This window comes from Ornithorhynchus anatinus, chromosome 4 (assembly GCF_004115215.2).
Source record: "Ornithorhynchus anatinus isolate Pmale09 chromosome 4, mOrnAna1.pri.v4, whole genome shotgun sequence".
Taxonomy (NCBI): Eukaryota; Metazoa; Chordata; class Mammalia; order Monotremata; family Ornithorhynchidae; genus Ornithorhynchus; species Ornithorhynchus anatinus.
Window position 1 is genome coordinate 133,935,018 of NC_041731.1, and position 27,096 is coordinate 133,962,113.

At 50.1% G+C, this 27,096-nt stretch overlaps 1 protein-coding gene across 15 annotated transcripts in view; it reads right to left on the minus strand.

The window, feature by feature from the left end:
- ADD1 (adducin 1) overlaps window positions 1-25,709 on the minus strand; it is a 105,030-nt gene extending 79,321 nt beyond the window's left edge. For 12 of the 15 annotated variants that reach the window (XM_029064059.2, XM_029064056.2, XM_029064058.2 and 9 more), the window contains exon 1: window positions 25,608-25,709. The gene's annotated coding sequence lies outside the window, so the exon portion shown is untranslated. Of the gene's footprint in view, window positions 1-23,024; window positions 23,048-23,576; window positions 23,679-25,607 lie in introns of those variants that run through there. The other 3 variants (XM_029064051.2, XM_039911953.1, XM_029064064.1) reach the window with 3 other exon arrangements.
- Window positions 25,710-27,096: the final 1,387 nt, after the last annotated feature.

Sequence of the window (27,096 nt, forward strand, 5' to 3'; positions counted from 1 at the left end):
AGGGGAGGGGAGACGGGCGAGAGAAGCTGGGAAGAGACAGAAATTAATCCAGCTTGCTTCATTTTTCTACTCAGGCTAACATGTCTTCCCTATTGCGTGGACCTTCAGTTCCTGCTTGCTACTGACCCACAGTAGGCACCCCTTCTGGTTAGCGAAGTTGTAAACGGACTCTTCCTGAAAGTGGTTTCCTGCTTGGCATCAGGGCACAGAATCTGGGTTGGCAGCAAGTGGAAGTTCATTCATTCTCATTCATTCATTCATTCATTCTCATTCACGGAGAAAGCAGCGTGGCTCAGTGGAAAGAGCACGGGCTTTGGAGTCAGAGGTCATGGGTTCAAATCCCGGCTCTGCCACTTGTCGGCTGTGTGACTGTGGGCAAGGCACTTCACTTCTCTGGGTTACCTCATCTGTCAAATGGGGATTAAGACTGGGAGCCCCACGTGGGACAACCTGATTCCCCTGTGCAGCGCTTAGAACGGTGCTCTGCACATAGTAAGCGCTTAACAAATACCCACATTATTATTTATTATTCATTCATTCAATAGTATTTATTGAGCACTTACTATGTGCAGAGCACTGTACTAAGCGCTTGGAATGGACAAATCGTTAACAGAGACAGTCCCTGCCCTTTGACGGGCTTACGGCCTAATCGGGGGAGACGGACGGAAGTGCCTGGTACATATGCCTGTCAATCATACTGGGGCTGCTGTCCCAAAAGGGGGAATTAGAGACATGTACTGTGAGTTTGACACCAAGGATTCATTCAATAGTATTCACTGAGCGCTTTACTATGTGCAGAGCACTGTACTAAGCGCTTGGAATGCATTCACTCATTCAATAGTATTTATTGAGCGCTTACTAAGTGCGGAGCACTGTACTAAACGCTTGGAATGTACAATTCGGCAACAGATGGAGACATGGATCTGTTCACAAGATTAAGATTCTGGTAATGAGCTGACATTTCTTCCCCCCCCCCCCCCCAAAAATCCCTGCCCCGGGTGGGCGTGACCTCGATGTCAATTTTAAAATTACATTTTTTACAAGTTATTCCTCAAATCAAATGGTACAGTTCAAGCTGAAGGAAATTCTTACAAACAGTCTCATCTGATCAGTAATAATAATCGTTGTACTTCTTAAGCGCTTATGATGTGCCAGGCACTGTTCTAAGCACTGGGGTAGATACAAGATAATCGGGTTGAACACGGTCCCTGACCCACATAGGGGCTCCCGGTCTCAATCCCCATTTTACAGATGAGGACACTGAGGCCTAGAGCAGTTAAGTGTCTTGCCCAAGGCCGTGCAGCAGAGAAGAGGCGGATCCAGGATTGGAACCCGAGTCCTCTGACTCCCAGGCCGTGCTCTTTCCACTGGGCCACGCTGCTTCTCGAGATAAAAAGGATCCCAAGGGTGCAAAAAGAAGTATAAAAAGAAAATTTAGCAAGGTCTGATGGAAGGAGGGAAAGTTCTGCACATTGCTGAGTCACTATGACAATAACCTCCCCCTTCTAATCTATTTTAATTGCTTGGGCCCGCTCATTAACTAGCTTCATTACGCTCCTGTCCTGACTGCCGGGAGCCATTTGGTGGCCAGCTACCGCTTCAAAATCATTTTCAAAAAAGACCCCACGTGACCGTGGTCCTTCATTTTTCAGTCATTATGACAGTCCTAGAATAAAGGACGCTCGAGGGCTAAATTCAGTGGAACTTGATTCCCGTCAGCAGTCATCGCTCTCCCGACATCTTCGGAATAAGCTTCAGGTCATGACCAGGACAAGGTCGCCGCAAGCTCGGCTGAAGTTTAATAATCCCGGCTCTGCCGCTTGTCAGCTGTGTGACTGTGGGCGAGTCACTTCACTTCTCTGGGTCTCAGTTTCCTCATCTGAAAAATGGCGATTCAGACTGTGAGCCTCACGAGGGACAACCCCGTGACCCTGTATCGACCCCAGCGCTTAGTACAGTGCTCTGCACATAGTAAGCGCTTAACGAATACCAACATTATTATTAATCTGCTGCTTCGTACGGTTCTGGTCATTTGGAAGAGCTCTTTGAAAAGCTAACTGGGTGAGACTGAGTGACTGCTCAAGTACCGGGAGGTTTTTTGGGTTTGATTTTTTTTTCGGCACATTTAATGCCGTTACTCAGCATTCAGTTGCTACAGGGTCTAATACGGCTAAATCTTTTAAAAGGCTCAAAGTCAAAAATTTCCTAAAATTATTATGAATAATAATAATGTTGGTATCTGTTAAGTGCTTACTATGTGCAGAGCACTGTTCTAAGCGCTGGGGGAGATACAGGGTAATCCCAGATACAGGTTGTCCCACGTGAGGCTCACAGTTAATCCCCATTTTACAGATGAGGGAACCGAGGCACAGAGAAGTGAAGTGACTTGCCCACAGTCACACAGCTGACAAGCGGCAGATCTGGGATTCGAACCCATGACCTCTGACTCCCAAGCCCGGGCTCTTTCCACGGAGCCCTGCTGCTTCTCACAATTTCTCGCAAATTAGGTGCCCCAGTCTCTGGTCTAGGAGGTGTATATCTCTGGGAGGGAGAAGCGGGTGCGAGGGCCGGCTGGCCATCGTTTTGAATGGGCAGGAGTCCAAACGATAATAATAATTATGGTATTTGTTAAACGCTTACTATGTGCCACTCACCATTCTAAACGTTGGGGTACAAAGTAACAGGTAACAAGGGGACAGCTTGGAAGCTTAGAGGGAGGAGTTTTTGCTTCATGGGAAGGTTCATTCATTCATTCAATAGTATTTATTGAGCGCTTACTATGTGCAGAGCACTGTACTAAGCGCTCGAAATGGACAATTCGGCAACAGAGAGACAATCCCTGCCCATTGATGGACTTACAGTCTAATCGGGGGAGACGGACGGACAAAAACAAGACAACTTAATCACGATAAATAGAATCGAGAGGATGGACATCTCATGAACCAAATAAATAGGGTAATAAATAATCTATCCAAATGAGCAGAGCGCTGAGGGGAGGTGGAAGGGAGAGGGGGAGGAGCAGAGGGAAAAGGGGCTTAGCTGAGGGGAAGGGGGGAAGGGGGAGGGAGCGTAGGGGGAGCAGAGAGGGAGCAGAGGGAAAAGGGGAACCACCGGAGGTTTTTGAGGATGGGGGTGACATACCCAGAACGTTTCTGTAGAAAGATCATCTGGGCAATGGAGCGAAATAGAGATTGAAGTGGGGAGAGACAGGAGGTTGGGAGATCAGAAAGGAGGCTGATGTAGTCATCCAGCTGGGAGAGGACGAGTGATCGTACTAACATGGTAGCGGTCCGGATGGAAGGAAAGGGCGGATCCTGGCGATGCTGTGACAGTGAGACCGGCAGGTCTCGGTGACGGATCGGATGTGTGGGGTGAACGGGAGAGCGGAGTCGAGGATGACACCGAGGTCGCGGGCCTGTGAGACGGGAAGGACGGTGGTGCCGTCCACAGTGACGGGAAGGTCAGGGAGAGGACAGGGTTTGGGAGGGAAGATTGAGGAGCTCGGAATTGGACAAGTTTAGGTGACGGGCGGACATGCAGGTGGAGACGTCCCGGAGGCGGGAGGAGATACGAGCCTGGAGGGAGGGAGAGAGAACAGGGGAGGAGATAGAGATTTAGATGTTATCTGCGTAGAGATGCTGGTGAAGCCGTAGGAGCGAATGAGTTCACCGAGGGACTGAGTATAGCTGGAGGACACAAGGGGACCGAGAACCGACCCTGGAGGAACTCCAACAGTTAGAGGATGGGAGGGGGAGGAGGAGCCCGCGAAGGAGACCGAGAACCAACGGAGAGAGATAAGAGGAGAGCTGGGAGAGGACGGAGTCCGCGAAGCCAAGGTTGGATAAAGTGTGGAGGAGGGGATGGTCGACAGTGTCAAAGGCAGCTGAGAGGTCGAGGAGGTTTAGGGTAGAGTAGGAGCCGCCGGAGCCATTACCAGCGGAGGAAACCCCAGGCATCGTCCGCTTGATTTCTCGTAGCGGAGCCGAGCCACTTGAGTCAGTGTGGCAATCGTTAAATGGGAAGGAGAATCCTCGTCTGTTTTTCTGAATGATCGCGGAACGTTGGAAGAATAAATGAGATGACTGGCTGGAGACTGTTGAGGGGGAACACTTACTCCCTGCAAAGACTCCCAACAACGTTTTGAGGCACCCTGACCACAGAAAAGGGAAGCGGCGTGGCCCGGTCGATAGAGAGCACGGGCCCGGGAGTCGGAGGACCTGGGTTCCAATTCCACCTCTGCCACTTGCCTGTTGTGAGATCCTGGGCAAGTCACAATTTCCCTGTGCCTCACTTACCTCAGCTGTAAAACGGGGATCCAAATACTACCTCTTCGCCCTCCTATTTACTGTGTGCACGGCACTGTCCTAAGCACTTGGGAGAGTACAATATAATAGAGTTACTGATAAAAATGATAATATTTAAGTGCTCACCATGTGCCAGGCACTGTACTAAGCGCTGGGTAATAATGTTGGGATTTGTTTAGCACTTAACTATGTGCAGAGCACTGTTCTAAGCGCTGGGGTAGATACAGGGTCATCAGGTTGTCCCACGTGAGGCTCAGAGTTTTAATCCCCATTTTACAGATGAGGTAACTGAGGCCCAGAGAAGTGAAGTGACTCGCCCACGGTCACGCAGCAGACAAGTGGCAGAGCTGGGATTCGAACCCATGACCCCGGACTCCCAAACCCGGGCTCTTTCCGGGTCATGGGTTCGACTCCCGGCTCTGCCACTTGTCAGCTGCGTGACCGTGGGCGAGTCACTTCACTTCTCTGGGCCTCAGTTACCTCATCTGTAAAATGGGGATTAACTGTGAGCCTCACGTGGGACGACCTGATTCCCCTGTATCTCCACCTGCACTTAGAACGGTGCTCTGCACATAGTAAGCACTTAACAGATACCAACATTATTATTATTATTATGGGTATGTTGCGGGCAGGAAAGGTCAGTTCGGTGGCCAGGTAGAACTTGGGGAACGGAAGATGGAAGAGAACAGATGAGTTCTCAACTTGGGAAAGCTTAGGGAGTACCTGGTGACTGGTTTTTTGGTGTGTTTTTTTTTGGTCAGTGGATCAATAATAATGTTGGTATTTGTTAAACGCTTACTATGTGCTGAGCGCTGTTCTAAGCGCTGGGGGAGATACAGGGTCATCAGGTTGTCCCACGGGAGGCTCACAGTCTTCATCCCCATTTTACAGATGAGGGAACTGAGGCACAGAGAAGTTACTCGCCTACAGCTGACAAGTGGCAGGGCCTGGATTCAAACCCGTGACCTCTGACTCCCAAGCCCACGCTCGTTCCACTGTGCCACGCTGCTTCTCTATGTGCAGCAGCCACCAAAAGGCTAATCAAAGACTAACATCCGGAAGGGATAGAAAACCAAAAGAGAGGCGCAGGTTTGCCACACTCCAAAAACGCCGGCGCCCCGACGTCTGGAACTGAGGATCATTTGACGGATGTGTCGGAAGGCGGAATGGAGTTGGAGATGGGCCGGAGCAGGACAAGGAAGACGACCAGAGGAATGGAAAAGCTTTTGAATCGGGGTGGATGAAAGCAGAGAGGGGACACAACTGAAGAGGCTGTGAAGCCGATGCTCATCAGACACCACACAGCGGGATGAGGGGCATCCACTACAGCTAGTCGGGGACCCGGCTCCAAACACACCTGCCCTGGCCCAAAGAGAGAGGTCCCCAATCTAAGGGGGGGACGGGTTCGGAAGCCTAGCAACACACACGCGTGAGTGAGATCTGATCTGTTGCTTTTGCTTTATAAAAACTGGCTCATTTGTTAAGCACTTACTAGGTGCCAAGCACTCGTCTAAGCGCCGGGGTTGATACCCGATAATCAGATTCATTCATTCATTCAATAGTATTTATTGAGCGCTTACTGTGTGCAGAGCACTGGACTAAGCGCTTGGAATGGACAAATCGGCCACAGATCGAGACCATCCCTGCCCATTGACGGGTTTACGGTCTAATCGGGGGAGACGGGCAGACGAGAACGATGGCGATAAATAGAGTCGAGGGGAAGAACGTCTCATAAAAACAATGGCAAATAAATAGAATCAGGGTGATGTGCATCTCATTAAACAAAATAAATAGGGTGATGAAGATATAGACGGTCGAGCGGACGAGTATGGTGCCGAGGGGAAGGGAGAGGGGGAGGAGGAGAGGGAAAGAGGGGAGAAGAGGGTTTAGCTGGGGAGAGGTGAAGGGGGGCGGGTAGAGGGAGCAGAGGGAAAAAGGGGGGAGCTCAGTATGGGATCTCCCACGGGGCTCAAGGTCTACTTGGATAATAACAGAAATTGCGGTATTTGCTTAGCGCTGACTGTGTGCCCAGCACTGTAGTTAGCCCTGGGGTAGATAGGAGATAATCAGGTCACAGGAGAGCGTCGGGTCACGTTACACGCTATCCCGTTAAGAACAACGGCGGGCAAGACGGGGAGGTGAGCATTTCAAAAGCTCCGGCAATGCCTTCCCTGGTCCGACAGTCAAAGACTTAACAACGTTCCAGGAGTTGGGAAGCTATCCCGAAACTCCAGCTTCTGCTCAGTCTGCGGGAGCCCGGGCCTGGCGGGCAGGGGAGAGCGGTGAAGCGCCGGCCCTTCACGGATTCACGGCTCCGGTTTCCGGCCTCCCCGGGGGCCGTACACCCAGACGCCTCCAATACCATTTTGGTGGCTGCCCCTCTCGAAAAGGAGCCTCTCCCACTCCCCGTGGCCTCCCTCACTCCCTCCCGCGCCCCGTCATCCTCTCTGCCCATCTCTCTGGTCCAGTCTCCCCCACGTCCCTTGGGGGGGGCTCCCGTCCAACTCTCCGATCACGGAGTGGCTGACGGTGAGATGTTCTTCCCCTTGACTCTATTTATTGCCATTGTTCTTGTCTGCCTGTCTCTATCTGTTGCCGATTTGTCCATTCCAAGCGCTTAGTACAGTGATAATAATAATAATGTTGGTATTTGTTAAGCGCTTACTATGTGCAGAGCACTGTTCTAAGCGCTGGGGTAGATACAGGGTAATCAGGTTGTTCCACTTGGGGCTCACAAGGTAACTGTGATGCTGTAATGAGGTAACTGAGGCACAGAGAAGTTAAGTGACTTGCCCACAGTCACACAGCTGACAAGTGGCAGAGCTGGGATTCAAACTCATGACCTCTGACTCCCAAGCCCAGGCTCTTTCCACTAGGCCACGCTGCTCTGCACATAGTAAGCGTTCAATAAATACCACTGAATGAATGAATGAATGGTGGGGGAGAGGCGGGAAAGGGATAAAGGCTAAAAATCTCCAGATGGGGAGGGGTCCCACTCCGATTTCCCTCCTTTCACCCCCTCCCCAAGCTTTTCTGCCCACCTTCCTACCCTCCCATGCCCCTCTAGAGCAGCACTGACCAGAAAAAATGTCACTCCTGGTCCATCCAGTCGGAGAGTCCAACGACACAGTGCTTGGAGGAATCGTGGGGTGGGGGCAGTCCTCGACACCGGTGTTGCTCATGTTTAAGGAACATGACCATTTAGCTTCCCCAACTTAAAGTGGGAACCTCCCTCTCTGAGCCAGGGACGGTGTCCGGATTATGATCCTTAAGCCGTTCCTCCTGGCGGGGCTCAGCATCTTCAGTGGTTTACGCGGAGGAGCCCTAGGAGCTTGTGGGGTTGGTGGGAAGACATCATCGCTGGCCGTCTGGAGCCGCGGCGCCTTCCCTCCGATTCAGATCCTCGCCCTGGGGCCACGCGCTTCACTTGAACCAGGCCCGGGCACCGGAGGGTGCCCGCAAAGCCCTCAGAGGCTCCGCTGTGAAGAGAAAAAGCGGCGGCACGCGGCCTGGGGGATAGAGTCCGGGCCTGGGAGTCCGAAGCTCTCCCGCTTGTCTGCTGTGTGACCTTGGGGAAGTCACTTCTCCGTGCCTCACTGACCTTATCTGTAAAAGGGGGATGAAGACTGTGAGCCCCACGTGGGACAGGGACTGTGTCCAACCTGATTAGCTTGTATCTACCCCCTATCAGGTTGGACAGAGTCCCTGTCCCACACGGGGCCCACAGCCTTAGTCTCTATTTTACAGATGAAGTCACTGAGGCACAGAGAAAGGAAGGGACTTGCCCAGGGCCCCGCACAGCAGAGAAGTGGCGGAGCCAGAATCGGAACCCAGGTCCTTCTGCCTCCCAGGCCCGGGCTCAATCCGCAAGGCCGGGCTGCTTCCCTACCTCTCTAATGTCTTACATGCGTTTCCCCACAATGTCACGCAAACATTAACCTGGACAAATATTTTCCAGGTCTCTGGCTCATAACTGTTTACTGCTTGGGATCGAGACGGAGCCGTTGCATTTCATGGCTTCGGCGACTCTCATAGCTGAAACAAAACGTTTCGGCTGCTACTTTTAAAATTCTTGTTGCTCAGTATAAAGCAGTCTTTAAAAGACAAAACAGCTAAAGAAGATAAGTGTGAGAAAAATGGGTCGTACACCTAAGAACTTTGCTGCATTCCTGTGAGAGCTGCCAATTCGAAATTTGGCCGTTTTTTGAAAAGTGCTGTTTATAGATTTCAAATTTCCAAAGGCCAGTGGTGGAAGTCAGTTAGGTTTACTAGTTAATTGAATTTCTCCAACGTGCAGTTGTTCTCAAGCATTCATACTTATAAACCTCAATATATTTTGTCAATAAATGGTAAAGATAAAAAATTGGCACCTCAGAAGAGTTAACAATAACCAGGAAGGAAGGAAGCTTTCTCATTCCTTTCCTCCCTCGAATCTGCATCCTATCCTAACCCGAGCAAAATGGCTTTCTTTGCTTCCTCTTCCTTCCACAAGTGAAAAGTTTATAGCCCATGAAAAATAACGATGTTATCTATGTCAGAAACACAGAAATTCTGGACAGTGGGGAAATTAATGTTAGATACAGTGTTTCCAAGGGCGGGGAGGGGAGAGAAGCAGCGTAGCTCAGTGGAAAGACCACGGGCTTTGGAGTCAGAGGTCATGAGTTCGAATCCCAGCTCTGCCACTTGTCAGCTGTGTGACTGTGGGCAAGTCACTTAACTTCTCTGGGCCTCAGTTACCTCATCTGTAAAATGGGGATTAAGACTGTGAGCCCCACGTGGGACATCCTGATTCCCCTGTGTTTACCCCAGTGCTTAGAACAGTGCTCGGCACATAGTAAGCGCTTAACAAATCCCAACATTATTATTATTATCAGTGTGGCTGAGTGGAAAGAGCCCGGGCTTTGGAGCCAGAGGTCATGGGTTCGAATACCGGATCTGCCGCTTGTTTGCTGTGGGACCGTGGCCAAGTCACCTAACTTCTCTGTGCCTCAGTTACCTCATCTGTAAAATGGGGATTAAGACTGTGAGCCCCACGTGGGACATCCTGATTCCCCTGTGTCTACCCCAGCGCTTAGAACAGTGCTCGGCACATAATAAGCGCTTAACAAATACCAACATTATTATTATTATTATTACTTAGTTCCCACAGGCTTTATGAGCATCTTTGAGAACGTAAAAACAAAGCCTGGCTCCTCCTTTACGCGGCAATCTTTTAACATGTATTTTTTCCCCAAGACCGATGACTGAAATTTAAACTTCACAGTTCTTTCATGTCTCCTGGTTTATCATCCCCTTGCACTTTAAGCGCCTTGTACCTAACTATTCTGCTGTATTGTACTCCTCCAACTGCTTAGTACAGTGCTCCGCACACAATAAGTGCTCAATATTCATTCAATAGTATTTATTGAGCGCCTACTATGTGCAGAGCACTGTACTAAGCGCTTGGAATGGACAAATCGGCAACAGATAGAGACAGTCCCTGCCCTCTGACGGGCTTACGGTCTAATCCGGGGAGACGGGCAGACAAGAACAGTGGCAATAAATAGAGTCAAGGGGAAGAACATCTCATAAAAACAATGGCAAATAAATAGAATCAGGGTGATGTACATCTCATTAAACAAAATAAAATAAATAGGGTGATGAAGATATATACAGTTGAGCGGATGAGTACAGTGCTGAGGGGGTGGGACGGGAGGGGGGGGAGGAGAGGGAAAAGCGGGGAGAAGAGGGTTTAGCTGCGGAGAGGTGAAGGGGGGGTAGAGGGAGCAGAGGGAAAAAGGGGGGAGACTTTTTACGGCTGACCGATTGCTCTTTGAGATTAAATACCGCAACAAATACAAAAACATAACACCCTGAGAAATTAGAAGATGCACAGACACAGGAGTGTTTACCCCCATTTAACTGCCATTGTTTTTACGAGATGTTCTTCCCCTCGACTCTATTTATTGCCATCGTTCTCGTCTGTCCGTCTCCCCCGATTAGACCGTGAGCCCGTCAAAGGGCAGGCACCGTCTCTATCTGTTGCCGACTTGTTCATTCCAAGCGCTTAGTACAGTGCTCTGCACATAGTAAGCGCTCAATAAATACTATTGAATGAACATAATTCACCCTACTCCAGATGGGTACTCCTACTTCTTAATAGTATTAATGCAGCCTGGATTGTTAGTCATCAAATATATTTATTGAGTCCTTACTTTGTGCAGAGCACTGTACTAAGCGCTTGGGAGACTACGATATTACAATCTGACAGACACATTCCCCGCCCGCAGTGAGCTTACAGTCTAGAGGGGGGGAAGGGGTGGATTTTGGTACCCCAGGGGGAGTTTGGACCGTTCGGCATGACAGGGCTGGAAAGGGATAGAGGGATAGGATACGTTCATGCAGGCAGGGAGGGTTTGGTCTCTCGGGTCGAACTCTCCCAAGAGCTTAAGTACAGTGCTCTGCCTGCAGTAAGCGCTCAATAAATACGCCTGACTGACTGACCGAATAGTGTGCGTGTTCTATCTTGGGGGCTGAGGCCCTTGATCCTCTTCTACCTCACCCCCTCACACAACGGTGGTGGATGTAATGGCAGTCATCGTAGTTATAGAGAAGCAGCGTGGCTCAGTGGAAAGAACCCGGGCTTGGGAGCCAGAGGTCATGGGTTCGAATCCCGGCTCTGCCACCTGTCAGCTCGGTGACTGTGGGCAAGTCACTTCACTTCTCTGGGCCTGTTACCTCATCTGTAAAACGGGGATTAACTGTGAGCCTCACGTGGGACAACCTGATGACCCTGTATCTCCCCCAGCGCTTAGAACGGTGCTCTGCACATAGTAAGCGCTTAACAAATACCAACATTATTATTATAGAATTTACCCTGGGTGCGGAGCACTGGACGAACTGCTCACATGCCACCAGCTTGTCCAGGCTCTCCAGCTTCCTTGAACCACCCTAGAAGGCTGGGAAGGAGGGAGGGGGAGAAAAAGGGTGGGAAAGAGGGAGGGGTGTCCTTGAGAGGCCAAAAACCCAAAACCCAGCCACGGGGCCTGGACCAAAGCCCCTTGACTCCCAAGCCAGACTGGCTGGGGTTTGCTTACCCTGGGCACACTCTTCCCCCTCTTCAAAGCCCTACTGAAGGCGCACCTCCTCCAAGTGGTCTTTAAAATTAAGGCCCCTTTCTTCTCAGCTCCTCCTCCCTTTCGCATCATCCCAACTCGCTTCCTTTGCTCCCCCCCCCCTTATGTATATAATTCTATTTATTTATATTGATGCCCGTTTAGTTATTATGATGTCTGTCTCTCCCTCTCGAGACCGTAAAAAAAGCCCGGTGTGGGCAGGGATCGTCTCCCTTTATTGCTGAATTGTACCTTCCAAGTGCTTAGCACCAGTGCTCTGCACACAGTAAGCGCTCGATAAATACGACCGAATGAATGAATGGGAGCAAGTGCCCCATGGGGTGCTGAGAGTTGTGGTCCCTGCAGTCAGGATGATAATCGAAGAGGTGTCGGATGGTGACCAAAACAAGGCAGTACCCGTGCCCTTCCAGAACAGGACTCCTGAAAGGGGGACTTCAAGGTGTCACCCGGACCGGGCCTGGCGCGGCCCGTTCGGCTTTTGGTTTGCCTCGGCCTTCAGCCCTAGTCCTTGCATCCCAGGGACCTAGTCCAAGGCCGGGAGAACACGACAAATCCCAGCGACTGAGGGGGTGAAAGGCCTGAGAATCTGTCCAGCAATTAAGTGGACATCTTAACGTCAGAGCCTTTGGGGCTGATTCCACAGGCCAACTAGGTGCACGTCCCAGGTCTTCCACTTGATTGCCGGGTGACACTGGACAAGTCACTTACGTTCGCTCTGCCTCAGTTTCCTCAACTGTAAAATGGGGATTAAACACCTCTTTTCTCCCTCCTAGACTGTGAGGCCTATCTGGGACCGGGACGGCGTCCAACCTGATTATCTCGCATCTACCCCAGCACTCAGAACAGTGATTGACATATAGTCAGCAGTTAACGAATACATCATCGTCATCACAATACACTATCCATCGCCAGTGTGGTGAGCCCACAACAAGCTACCTGATTAGTGACTGTCTGTGATCCCGTGAACAACAACGAGGAAAAGACTCACAAAAGCACGGAGGGGCTCTACCTGGGACAGGCGATTGCTGGCCTTTGGGGGCGGAGCACGGAGGGACGTGGGGCCTTCTCTCCCTGTTCTACCCGGGTAACGGTCCTGGACCACTCGACTGTCAAGTAGAGCCCCAGCTGCGCCGCCTGAAGCAGAGAAAAGGCGCTCATTTTGGAGGCCCACACAGAGGTTGGCAGAGAAGCCGGGGGAAGGACGTGGAGCTGAAGCAGCAAGAGAAGAAGGGAGGCACCGAGCAGAGGAGAGCACCTGGAGCAGAAGCGCGCAGAGGGCTGCAAGCTTTGAAGCAGCAGGAAGGCAGCACCCGAAAACAGCAGAAGGCAGCGGCGCTTGGAAGCGGAAAGATGAAGCATCGGCAGAACGGGCTCCCTTGACCAGCAGACGGGTACCGGCCGCTTGGAGGAGTGGACTACGTGAGTGTGTGTATGTATTACTCCCTTGCACGCTGGTAAAACCAAGTAAGAAACCTTCCACGGTAACCTTGGTGATCGGAGGTGTGGTCTGACTTTACTACGTGTCACCGAGGCTTCCCCGGTTTCAGGAGGGTCCCGGCTGGTACGAACCAGGGGGGCTCGCGACAGATAGTACGGTATCCATTCAATCATATTTATTGAGCGCTTACTGCATGAAGAACACGGTACTAAGGGCTTGGAAGACTATAATTCAACAATAAACAGACACACTGCCCGCCTACAGTCCCTCCCTCACGCACTTGACTAAGCGACAATGAGAAATCCTAAATCCACATGGCCCAGACTGGACCAGGAACACGTGACTGAAGTTCCACCATGGAAGTGGGAATGACGGCTCATTTTCAGTACAAAAAAACATGGCCTACTTGAGCGATGGTTGCCGTAAGCCTTTCACGATTTTGCTCCTTGCTTCTCTTTGTGTGACTGATTGGCTGAAGTTACATCTGCCTGGATCCAAACATAAAACTCAAAAAGCAACTCACATCCCTGGGTCAAAGACCCTGTAAATGGCAAAACAAGACACTCTGGTCCCTCTCTGTGGGTTTCTGGGGCCTTGATGCCCCAGAATATTTTGTAATTATATACCTGACCTTCATGTTCGAAAACAACATTACTGAAGATTCGTACCTGTGCCTTACCTATGCATAATTAATTATTTATTTTCTCATTTTGTGGAAAGGAAGTTATACGTGAATATAAACATCCTAATGTGATTATGCAAAACCAAGCTAGTTGTTCACTGTGGTTAAGTAAGCACGTTGACCACCATACTTTACAGCTTAGTCTATCACCATAAAAACAGAGTTAAACAGATGCATTATAGTCTTGGAAAAAAACAATCATTAAGAATTTCCTGGATTCAAGTATCATAAGCAAATCACTAGTCAACAAAATGAACTGGAGCCTAGAGCAAGTCTGCAAAAATAAAAAGTTTGGAGTTCAGTGCACAATAACATTTATATTACCTCATTTTCTTAATCCTTGATCCGTTTCTAGCCATTTATAGCCTGGTTTATCAACCTGTGTTTGTTATGCCAACTCACTGCACACTTTCCATAACTGTATTTTTGTCAGTTAAAGTCAACATTAGAGGATTTGCCCTAGAGCGGAAACCCCAGGAGGGCAAGGGCCGTGTCATATTTCTTCTGTGTGTCATTCATTTATTCAGTAGTATTTACTGAGCGCTTACTGTGTGCAGAGCACGGTACTAAGTGCTTGGAAAGTACAATTCAGCAATAAAGAGAGACAGTCTTAGTTCCACGTCCTCCACCCATGTCGCCTCGATACTTTCGACGACGACGAAAGCTGAGGAAGGCTTTCAGACAATGCATATGAACTGCGAGAAGTCCCTTGACCAACCCTCCCTCATACTAAACAAGTCCCAGTCGAAAATATCATCTTCATCATTAGGTTTTCCTCATTTACTCTTGTAAATACTGGCCGATATTTTCCAAATTACCAGAATGGCTTACATTGACCACACTCCTCCCCGCATCGGTTATCACCGTTGCTCCCAACCTTTTGAGGCCATCCGTCTCCCTGCCGCTCACCTCTGGAAGCCATTTTGGTAGCGTGGATTAGATAGCAGTGGGACAAAAAATTTCTGTATTTTTAAACGGAGCGAACAGTATCTGTCCCCCCTCTCCCCCCTCCCAACACAGAGGAAAAAAAAATGAAAAGTCACAGCAGTTTCTTCCATCTAGGCTCATTCTCACACACACAACTGCTCTTCCCTGCTTCTCACGCCTCTGGGCTCCTCCGGCCCACACTTAAACCACCCATTTATATTTCCCTCCACCCCACCCGCTTTGCAAAGTGACAAGAACGCTGCCTACCCAAACAAAAGTTAGCCCGTGGCTTTGCTAGGGGTAGGCTAGATTCACCTGGCTCGCCAAATCTGGTCTCTTGGGTGAGAGGGAGACCCAGATTTGAACCCCCAAGACGACTTTGTAAAAATTGAATAAAATGACAGGTCCAAAACCTTAGGACAGATGACGGCTACACGGTCCCGGCCTTTGAAAAGGGTCTTGAAATCACAACTGTTGGTGGAGTGTGCTTCTGTGTATATATTATTTACTACCCTATTTATTTTGTTAATGAGGTGTTTATCTCCATGATTCTATTTATCTTGATAATGTTGTCTGGTTTTGTTTTGCTCTGCTGTTTGTCTCCCCCGTTTAGATTGTGAGCCTGTTATTGGGCAGGGATTGTCTCTATCTGTTGCCCAATTGTACATTCCAAGCGCTTAGTACAGTGCTCTGCACATAGTAAGCGCTCAATAAATACTACTGAATGAATGAATGAAATAAATTAATTAATTCCCTCATCTGCAAAATAGGGATTCAGTACCTGTTCTCTCTCCTACTTTGACTGTGAGCCACGCGGAAGACGTGATTATCTTATATCTCCTGCAGTGCTAAGAAGAGTGCTTGACACATAAGCACTTAATAAACACCACAATTATTATTATTATTGCAAACACCACAAGCTTATATCCAAAGAAGAGTAGTTTTCAGTATCCAGGCAGAGAATTCCAATATTAAGGCTAGATTTATGATACGAAACTGGCCCATTTATGATATATACACCACTTTGAATTTTATTTATATCTTTAAGCCATCTTATTAATCTATTTTAACAGATCTTTAGCAGTGTCTAAAATTACCTTTCCCATTTCACTTTAAACATCTGAAAACTTTCCAATGCCTGCTAACCAATCAATCATATTTATTGAGCACTTTCCTTGTGTACAGCACTGTATTAAGCGCAGGGGAGAAGACCACAGTCTTGGTAGACACATTCCCTGCCCACAATGAATTTACAGTCTAGAGGGGGAGGCAGACATTAATATAAATAAATTATAGATATGTTTTAAGTGCTGTGGGACTGAGGGGTGAATGAAGAGAGCAGGATCCAGTGTTAATTTCTACTCTATGAGAATGTTCATATAACTTTTTTTATAGTATTTTCTTAAGCGCTTACTCTAGGCCACTGTCTGTACTAAGCACTGGGGTATAATAATAATTATGGTATTTGTTAAGCGCTTCACTATGGGCCAGGCAATGTACTAAGCGCTGAGGTGGATACAAGCAGATCGGCTGGGACATAGTCCCTGTCCCACGTGGGGCTCACAGTCTCAATCCCCATTTTAATAATAATAATGTTGGTCTTTGTTAAGCGCTTACTATGTGCCACGCACTGTTCTAAGCACTGGGGTAGTTACAAGGTAATGAGGTTATCCCACGTGGGGCTCAAAGTCTTCATCCCCCATTTTACAGATGAGGTCACTGAGGCCCAGAGAAGTTAAGCGACTTGCCCAAAGACACATAGCTGACAAGTGGCGGAGTCGGGATTCGAACCCATGACCTCTGACTCCCAAGCCCGGCCTCCTTCCACTGAGCCACACCGTTTTATCGATGCTAGCGATGCCTGTGTACTTGTTTCGATCCGTATATATACAAGCTAATTAGGTTGCTATTGGAAAAACTGAAAATTAATTGATAAACAATTACGGTACGAAAATCTTACTATGTGCTAAACTCTGAGCCAGATACAACATAATCATATGGGACACAGACCGTCATAACCTAAGAGGTAGGGACAGGAAAAATGAAGCAAGGAAAAAGTTCAGTGAGTCGCCCAAACGATCACAGCCAATCCAGTGGCAGAACTGGGCCAAGAGGCCTGATCGCCTGATTTCCACTCACACGCTCCTTCCATAGGGCACGCTGTCTCCTTGGAATAATAATAATAGTGACGTTATTTGTTAAGCGCTTACTATGTACCAGGCACTGTTCTAAGCGCTGGGGGAGACACAAGGTCATCAGATTGTCCCTTCATCCTCATTTTACAGATGAGGGAAATGAGGCACAGAGAAGTGAAGTGGTTTGCCCAAAGTCACACAGCTGACAAGTGGCGGAGCCGGGATTAGAACCCATGACCTCTGACTCCCAAGCCCGGGCTCTTTCCGCTAAGCCGTGCTGCTGCTCTATCCACGAGGCCATGCTGCTTTTCATAGAATTTTAAAGGGGAGACAGACGTGACTAGGAATAAATAATTTATAAGAGTTGCTTCCCAGTGGTATTTATTCAGGGCTTACTGTGTGCACAGCACTGTGCTAAGTGCTTTGGAGAGTATAATAATAATAATGTTGATATTTGTTAAGCGCTTACCATGTGCAGAGCACTGCTCTAAGCGCTGGGGTAGATATAGGGTCATCAGGTTGCCCCACGTAAGGCTCACAGTCAATCCCCATTTTACAGATGAGGTAACTGAGGCGCAGAGAAGTGAAGTGACTTGCCCACAGTCACCCAGCTGACGAGTGGCAGAGCCGGGAGTCGAACCCATGACCTCTGACTCCCAAGCCCAGGCTCTTACACTATAAGAGATTTGGTAGACACGTGCCCTGCCCACAATCCTTCACAGGACAATTTGGGATACATCTTTTGATCACTGGATTTCACAAATAGCTTTCAAAAATCATCAGCTTCTGATCATCATCAATCAGCATTTATTGAGCATTTACTATGTGCAGAGCACTGTGCTTGGGAGAGTACAATAAAACAGAACAGGTGGACGCGTTCCCTGCCTCTGTGTCAAAATCGGGTCCACTGTTCCCAGATAAACTTCTAAATGTACTCTTGTTTTCGCCGAACGGAAATCTGGTGAAGAGGAGGATTTCTCATGAGCGAAGTAAAAGGACCGAGAACCGCAGCGGTTCTCCAAGTGTGATTTGGGGACCGCTCGCGGTAGGGGAGCCAAAATAAGCTTTTCAGACCGTCCGGGGGGGGGGGGGGCCGAGGCGGTCACTCTACGTGAGGAGACTCATTTGCTTTGTGGGCAGGGGCTGATGGCCAAACCCCAAATCATCCAGGGGCAGCCCCGCCTTCGCTCAGTGAATCCCGCCTGACTCCAGTCATAGTGGCATAAATGAGAGCGGAGGAGCGGGTCGGGCTCATACTTACTGAGCGCATCCTGTACTAAGGACAGGGGGACTTAAAAAGCCTCAATGAAGGCACATCGAGAGCTCACCTCCTCCAGGAGGCCTTCCTAGACTGAGCCCCCCTTTCCCCCAGCTTCTCCTCCCCTCCCCATTCCCCACCTCCTGCTTGTCCCCCCACCCCTCAGCACTGTGCTCATTTGTATATATTATTTATTGCCCTATTTATTTTGTTCATAAGGTGTATCTCTCCTTGATTCTATTTATCTTGATGACATTGTGTTTTGTTCTCTTTTGCTTTGCCGTGCGTCTCCCCCCTTTAATGTTGGTATTTGTTAAGCGCTTACTATGTGCAGAGCACTGTTCTAAGCGCTGGGGTAGACACAGGGTAATCAGGTCGTCCCACGTGAGGCTCACAGTTAATCCCCATTTTATAGATGAGGTAACTGAGGCCCAGAGAAGTGAAGTGACTCGCCCACAGTCACCCAGCTGACGAGTGGCAGAGCCGGGAGTCGAACCCGTGACCTCTGACTCCGAAGCCCAGGCTCTTTCCACCGAGCCACGCTGCTTCTCCCCGTTCTTGGGCAGGGACTGTCTCTATCTGTGCCGAATTGTACACTCCAAGCGCTTAGTACAGTGCTCTGCACCTACTAAGCACTCAATAAATACTATTGAATGAATGAATCTTCTGCGAGAGGTCTTCTCTGGTCGAGCGCTTAATACAGTGCTCTGCACATAGTAAGCGCTCAATAAATACGATGAAATAAATTAAGCCCTCACCTCCTCTTCTCTCACTCACATCTTCACCGCCCTCGCACCTGGACTTTGCTCCCTTTATTCACCTCTCCCCTCAGCCCCACAGCACTTTTTATTTTGGAGGGATGGTACACCGAGACAATCCCTCTCACAATAATAATGATGGTATCTGTTAGGGAAGCAGCGTGGCTCAGTGGAAAGAGCCTGGGCTTTGGAGTCAGAGGTCCTGAGTTCGACTCCCGGCTCTGCCACTTGTCAGCTGTGTGACTGGGGGCGAGTCGCTTCACTTCTCTGGGCCTCAGTGACCTCATCTGTAAAATGGGGATTAACTGTGAGCCTCACGTGAGACGACCTGATTCCCCTGTATCTCCCCCAGCGCTTAGAACAGTGCTCGGCACATAGTAAGCGCTTAACAAATACCAACATTATTATTTATTATTAAACGCTATGTGCCAAGCACTGTACAAAGCGCTGGGGGGGATACAAGGTGATCAGATTGCCCCACGTGGGGCTCACAGTCTTCACCCCCATTTTCCAGATGAGGAAACTGAGGCACCGAGAAGTTAAGTGACTCGCCCAAAGTCACACGGTTGACAAGCGGCAGAGCCGGGATTAGAACCCATGACCTCTGACTCCCAAGCCCGGGCTCTTTCCACTGAGCCACGCTGCTTCTCACAAGTGCATCTCCCGGCGACTGGAGCTGTTCACGCTCGGTTTAAGGGACCATTCGTGGCCTCTTACAAGACCATGACCTGTAGGCTCGTAGAGACACAGTGCTCTGCACACAGGAAGCGCTCAATAAATACGACTCAACGAATGAAAGAAGGCTGCCATTCACCGGGGAGTTAGCCGGGGAAGGAAGCAGGAGGGAGCCAGCCCAGGGATGGGGTGGGAGGTAATGCGTCGTTCAGTGGAAAGAGCCCGGGCTTGGGAGTCAGAGGTCATGGGTTCGAATCCCGGCTCTGCCACTTGTCAGCTGGGTGACTGTGGGCGAGTCACTTCACTTCTCTGTGCCTCAGTGAACTCATCTGTAAAATGGGGATGAAGACTGTGAGCCCCACGTGGGACAACCTGATTCCCCTGTGTCTACCCCAGCGCTTAGAACAGTGCTCTGCACATAGTAAGCGCTTGACAAATACCAACATTATTATTATTATGAGCTCCCACAGATAAGATATCCACCTGGGGCATTCCAAACCTTTGTTTGCAGGCGGTTCATCGAGTATATTTACTGAGCGCTTACTCTGTGCAGAGCGCTGGACTAAGTGCCTGGGAGAGTACCTAAGAGTTGGCAGAGGCGATTCCTGGCCTCCAGGGGTTTACAGTCTAGCCGGGGAGACAGGCAATAAACCAAATTACGATGGGGGGTGGGGGAGCGCCCAATGGAGTGTCAAGATGGATCCCTAAGTGCTCTGGGGGAGGGCGAGTCCTCAAGCGCCGTAGTGGCAGGTGCCGGAGGAAAAATGAGTGTCGGTGATTCCGTTTAGGAGGATGCCAACTGTTAGCTCGAGACTTCCCTCCGCTCAGAAGGTGTCATGCTGGAAACTCTGTAATTAGCAATGCCGGCACTGAAAATGGCACTATCATTTCAACGAGAAAATGCAGAAGCCTTCACTACATTCCACAGCATCCTTCTGACAAGGATGCAAAAGTTCTCCAAATTCTAATTTTGCTGTCATTTAGCGTGCAATCGGTCAATCAACTGGCTTACTGTGGGCACGGTATTGTTCTAAGCGCTTGGGAGTATACAAAACAAGAAATTAGAAGACCGATTCCCTGGCCCTAATGACCTTACGGTCGTGCACTTATAGTATAGTGAAGCAGCGAAGAAGAGAAGCAGCGTGTCTCAGTGGAAAGAGCCCGGGCTTGGGAGTCAAGAGGTCATGGGTTCGAATCCCAGCTCTGCCGCTTGTCAGCTGTGTGACTGTGGGCGAGTCACTTCACTTCTCTGGGCCTCAGTGACCTCATCTGGAAAATGGGGATTAAGACTGTGAGCCTCTTGTGGGACAACCTGATTACCCTGTATCTACCCCAGTGCTTAGAACAGTGCTCTGCACATATTAAACACTTAACAAATACCAACATTATTATTATTATTATTATTATACTCTACTTGTTGACTCACAGTTCGAAACCTATATAGTGCCAATCTATGCAGTTTGATAATAATTCACAGTAGGCCTGGCAGCATTTCAGAAGCTGCGGTGGTTCTACAGGATTTCATGAAATAAATTCAACAAAAACACAACTTCCAAAAAGTAGCCAATGCCCACATGGACAATTTTTTTTTTTTTCAAGCAACACAGGCTGTTAGGATAATGGGCAAAAATGCTGTTAATTCAATCAATCAGCGGTATTTATTGAGGGCTTGCTGTGCGCAGAGCGCTGTACTGAGCACTTGGGAGAATTCATTCATTCATTCAATTGTATTTATTGACCATTTACTGTGTGCAGAGCACTGTACTATGTGCTTGGAAGAGTAGGATACAGCACACATGATCCCTGCCCACAAAGTGCTCGCAGTCTACAGGAAGAGACCGAAGAAATTCACATTTCACGCTTTCAGGAAATGATAAAAAGATGAAACCCCTAAATATTAATAATAATGTTGGTATTTGTTAAGCACTTACTACATGCCAAGCACTGTTCTAAGCGCTGGGGAAGATACAGGGTCATCAGGTTGTCCCACGTGAGGCTCACAATTAATCCCCATTTTACAGATGAGGGAACTGAGGCAAAGAGAAGTGAAGTGACTTGCCCACAGTCACACAGCTGACAAGTGGCAGAGCCGGGGTTCGAACCCATCACCTCTTACTCCGAAGCCCGGGCTTTTTCCACTGAGCCACGCTCCATCTCACTAACATCACATTACTAACATCAGTGCATGATAGTCAAAGCCTAATTCAGGTTTCAATTTTCCTATTTACACACTGTAAAATTAACCTACAAGGGACTAATTGCAAATGAGCAATAATGCAAGGGAAAAGAAAAATGCATCGAACTGATTGTTTCTTTTCCTTAAGAGATCTCTGAAAGCATTACAGTATTAAGGGAGAAAGGAAAACATCCTTCAAACTGGAGCCTTGAGGCAGATTGATTTCACCCGGTAGGCTCAGTTCTGCCACCGACTTGAACCAAAACACACCCCAAGTAGTTGAACTTTACAGGAGTAGAGAAAGCATGATGGACCACATCAAAACCTTTCGGAAAACGCTCTGGCTGCCAAAACCATTAGCTTCCTCAACAACAAGTCCTTTTTATTTTTTCTGAAAGTATAAAAAGTCTCCTAACATTCAGACTCCCTTTAATAGTTCCCGAACTGCTGCTTTGGCTTCCTAATTGTAGGAATGAAAACGAGATCAAAGGAGAAGCACAAGGACTCGGAGAAATTGCCACAGAACATCCACTGATCACGAGGAGAGATCGGAACATACTGCCTCCTCCACTTAGTACAAAATGTTTCTCACTGGGGCTATTAAGATTTGAACAGCCTATTCTTTTTTTAATGGTATTCGTTAAGCACTGTACTAAGCACTGGGGCAGAAACAAGATAATCGGGTTGGATGCGGCCCATCTCCCACGTGCGGTTCACAGTTCTGTCCCCCACTTCACAGATGAGGTAACTGAGGCCCAGAGAAGTGACTTGTCCGAGCTCACCCGGCAAACGAGTGGCGGAGCCAGGATTAGAACCCAGGTCCTCTGACTCCCAGGCCGCGCACTCTTTCCCCGAGGCCACGCTACAGCCCTGATCCTAAGAGTCTCGGGTTTTTTCTCCTTTTGGAATGGAAACTGATTTATCACATTTTGTCAATCACAAACGTTTCTCTGTCTTTTTTGGGTAGCGAGAGTTGTTTTGGATCATTATGCGTGTTTAATGCGTACAGATGCTGTGGCGCCGTACCTGTAGATTCGGGTGAATTATCTTCTCTTTACCTCACCGCAGCAATTTTGATTGAAAAACGTAATGCCCGTAAAATCTGAGTGAACGGCGGCCGCCACCGTTAACATTAATTTGCAGTCATGAGTCACAAAGCAAAGCGTAAAAGCCATTCTCCATTTCCAAGTTCTTCTGAAGGGTTTCAAAAGAACCAGGAGGCAGTATTGATTTATCACCACCCCTGGCAACAATTCATAATAAGATTCAAAGATGACCTTTATCCCTGTCTCTGGTTCAATGAGGCAGCGTCTTTAAGCCTCTCTTCACCTTGGCGGGCACCCCAACGAGAAGAATAAAAACGTACGGACCAAATGCAAAAACTCACACGCACTTTTAAATACGTATAGTCCTCTCTAAACCTGACACGGTGCCTGACGGTCCACGGGCTAGAGAGACCGTCGACGATGATTTTAAAACTATTATTGCCGATGAAGTATCAATCTCCCCAAGGCCGGGAAACACCCCCAACAGTAAAAAAATAAAAAATGGCCTACCTCCTGATTCTGCTGCCTCACTAATGAAAAGCTGCATATCAGATGTTTTAAACACACCCTATCCTTGATGAAAGATTGACACAACGACCACCGATTCTTCCCCTAGCTAGTCCGATCGGCCGGTTTTGGCAGGCTCCCCTCCTGCTTCAGAGGAGGTGGGAGGAGGAGGGAAGAAGGGAATTTAGACCCGGAGCGAGGGGAATGGCGACTGTGCTCCGAAAAGCCGCAGTTGCCTTAGCCCTGGACCGCAAAGAGCGCGGAGAGACGGAGATAAAATAGGCTCTAACTGCGGGTTATTGGAAGACCTTAATTGGAAGATCTTATTGGAAGGCTTCATCGGAAGGCCTTCTCCTCTCCTCCCTCCCAACGAACTCCCCCCAGATAAATCCCCCTCCTCTCTCGACTGGTCCCCTGGTAGAAATCCTCCTCCTCCTAACTCGTCCGTCATCCCACCTCCACTCCCTGAAACCCCCCGAATCCTCTCTAGGCCCAATATCTCCAGTCGCACAACCCCCCGGGGCTCCGCCAGCCTGTATTCCTCGCTGGGCTCACCTCCAACGCCTCGATGCTTTGGGTTCGGGTCTCGCTAATCCTTCCGCACGGCCCAAATCCCTCCCCGCCAGATCCTCTTGCTCCATCCCACCCAGCCCGGGCCTCCCCGTATCCACACCTCCTTTTTTTTGGGCTTCCCCTAACTCACTCCAGGGGGAAATAACAACAACGATGATGATGGCATTTGTGAAGCGCTTACTATGTGCCAAGCACCGTTCTGAGCGCTGGGGTGGACACCAGATTATGAGGTCGTCCCACGTGGGGCTCACAGTCTTCATCCCCATTTTACAGAGGAGGCCACTGAGGCACAGAGAAGTTACGTGGCTTGCCCAAGGTCACATAGCACACGAGTGGCGGAGGTGGGATTAGAACCCACGTCCTCTGACTCCCAAGCCCGGGCTCTTGCCACCATTCAATCGTATTTTTTGAGCGCTGACTGGGTGCAGAGCGCTGTCCTAAGCGCTTGGAATGGACAATTGGGCAACAGATGGAGAGCGTCCCTGTCCGACGAGGGGCTCACGGTCTAAAAGCAGGGAAACAGAGAGCAAAACAAAAGAAGTATTGAGGCAGGGGGCGGGCCTGCAGCCAGCCTTACCCGCCTCGCCCCGCACGCTCTGGGGGTCCTGAGCCCCCTCCCCGTACTCACCCCGCCCCCACACCCGGGGAGCCTTCCTCCTCCATTTGCTCTCCCCAAGGCCTCCAGCTTCCCCGCAGCCGACAGAAGTCTCCACTCGGCCTTCTTCCTCCTCCTCCTCCTTCTCCTCCAACCCACTCCTTGGGGCCCGAGCCTGACCCTCCCCCAGCCCCCTTCATCCCCCTCCATCTTCCTCCTTCAGTCCCCTTCGTCGTCCTCCCCCTCCATCTTCCTCCTCCATCCCCCTCATCCTCCTTCTTCCCCCTCCCCCTCCATCCTCCTCTTCTTCCCTCCTGCCCCTCCCCAGGGCCCGAGCCTACAGCTGGAGCCCCACCCTCCCCTTCCTCCTCCTCCATCCTCCGTCCTTCTCCTCCCCCTAGCCCCCTCCTCCTCAGTCCCTGCGCCCCCCCCATCCTTCATTCAACAGTATTTATTGAGCACTTCCTCTATGCGGAGCACTGCACTCAAGGGCCTAAAGCTGGAGCCCACCCCGCCTCCTTCATTCTCAACGCCCCTCCTCTTCCATCCTCCTCCTCCATCCTCCTCTTCCTCCCTCCAAACAGTCCCCTCCTCCTCCTCCTCCATCCTCAGCCCCTCCTTCCAAACAATCCCTTCCTCCTCCTCCTCCCCCCTCCTCCTCATTCATTCATTCGTACGGACTGAGCGCTTACCCTGTGCAGAGCCCTGTCCTAAGCCCTGGGAATCGATATTTGGGCCACAGAGAGAGACCCTCCCTGCCCAACGCCGGGCTCCTCTTCTTCTTCATCCCCCTCCTCACATCCCCCTCCACCCTCCTCCTCCTCTTCATTCATTCATTCGTATGTCCTGAGCGCTTACCCTGTGCAGAGCCCTGTCCTAAGCGCTTACCCTATGCACAGCCCTGTCCTAAGCGCTGGGACTGGACAATTGGGCAGCAGAGAGAGACCCTCCCTGCCCATTAACGGCCTCTCTTCATCCTCCTCCTCCTTCCTTCATTCATTCGTATGGCCTGAGCGCTTACCCTGTGCAGATCCCTGTCCTAAGCGCTGGGACTGGACAATCGGGCAACAGATGGCGACCCTCCCTGTCCATCAACGGCCTCTCTTCCTCTTCACCCTCCTCCTTCTTCATTCATTCATTCGTATGTCCTGAGCGCTTACCCTGTGCAGAGCCCTGTCCTAAGCGCTTACCCTATGCAGAGCCCTGTCCTAAGCGCTGGGACTGGACAATTGGGCAGCAGAGAGAGACCCTCCCTGCCCATCAACGGCCTCTCTTCCTCTTCATCCTCCTCCTTCTTCATTCATTCATTATGTCCTGAGCGCTTACCCTGTGCAGAGCCCTGTCCTAAGCGCTGGGACTGGCCAATCGGGCAGCAGATGTCGACCCTCCCTGCCCAACGCCGAGCTCCTCCCCCTCACCTGGCGAGCGAAGAGGGATCCGTGGCGGGCGTCCGCGCTCTTCCCCGCAGCGACGACGACGACGACGACGGGCGTCGTCCTCCCCCCGCCGTCCCGGCTCCTCCTCCCCCCCCGGCCGCTCCCCTCAGCGGCCCGCACCGCCCCGCGGGGCCCGGACGCCAACAAGGCGGCCTCCCATTGGCCCGCCGCGGGCCGCCCGCCAGTAAGGCGCCTCCTCATTGGCTGCGCCGGCGGGCGCGCGCGGCCCCGAGGGGCCGGTCCTGCGGAGGCCGCCCCTCCCCGCGCAGCCCGGCCCTCCCCCGCCCCACTGGGCCCCTCCCAGCCGACGGCCCGCACGAATTAATTCATTAAAAAGACGGTTTATTTCATTAAAGAGGATATTTATAAAACACTTCCTAAATCCCCCCCCTCACTCACATCGTTCTCAGCGCTGGGGGGGACACACAAGGGAAGCGGGGGGGTCCCGCCTGAGGCTCACGGTCTCCATCCCCATTTGACAGAGGAGGGAACTGAGGCCTCTGGGCCTTCTACTAAGCTTCTCTGGAATAATAATAATAATGATGATGGTGGCGGTGTTTGGGAAGCACTTACTATGTGCCAAGCACTGTTCTGAGCGCTGGGGTGGACCCGAGGGAATCAGGTTGTCCCACGTGAGGCTCACGGTCTCCATCCCCATTTGACAGAGGAGGGAACTGAGGCCTCTGGGCCTTCTACTAAGCTTCTCTGGAACAATAATAATAAATGATAATAATAGTAAATAATAATGATAATGGTGATTCATTCATTCAATAGTATTTATTGAGCACTTACTATGTGCAAAGCACTGTACTAAACACTTGGAATGAACAGGTCAGCGACAGATAGAGACGGTCCCTGCCGTTTAACGGGCTTACGGTCTAATCGGGGGAGACGGACGGACGAGAACGATGGCGATAGATAGAGTCGAGGGGAAGAACGTCTCGTAAAAACCGATGGCGACTAAATAGAATCGAGGCGATGTACAATTCATTAACAAAATAAATAGGGTAATGGAAATATATACAGTTGAACGGACGAGTACGGTGCTGTGGGGATGGGAAGAGAGAGGTGGAGGAGCAGAGGGAAAGGGGGAAAAGAGGGTTTAGCTGCGGAGAGGTGAAGGGGTGGTGGCAGAGGGAGTAGAGGGAGAAGAGGAGCTCAGTCTGGGAAGACCTCTTGGAGGAGGTGAGTTTCAAGTAGGGTTTTGAAGAGGGGAAGAGGATCAGTTTGGCGGAGGTGAGGAGGGAGGGCGTTCCGGGACCGCAGGAGGACGTGGCCCAGGGGTCGACGGCGGTGTTTGGGAAGCACTTTCTATGGGCCAAGTACTGTTCTGAGCGCTGCGGTTGACACAAGGGAATCAGGTTGTCTCACGTGAGGGTCACGGTCTTCATCCCCATTTGACAGATGAGGGAATTGAGGCCCAGAGAAGCTTAATAATAAATAATGATAATGATGGTGGTGTTTGGGAAGC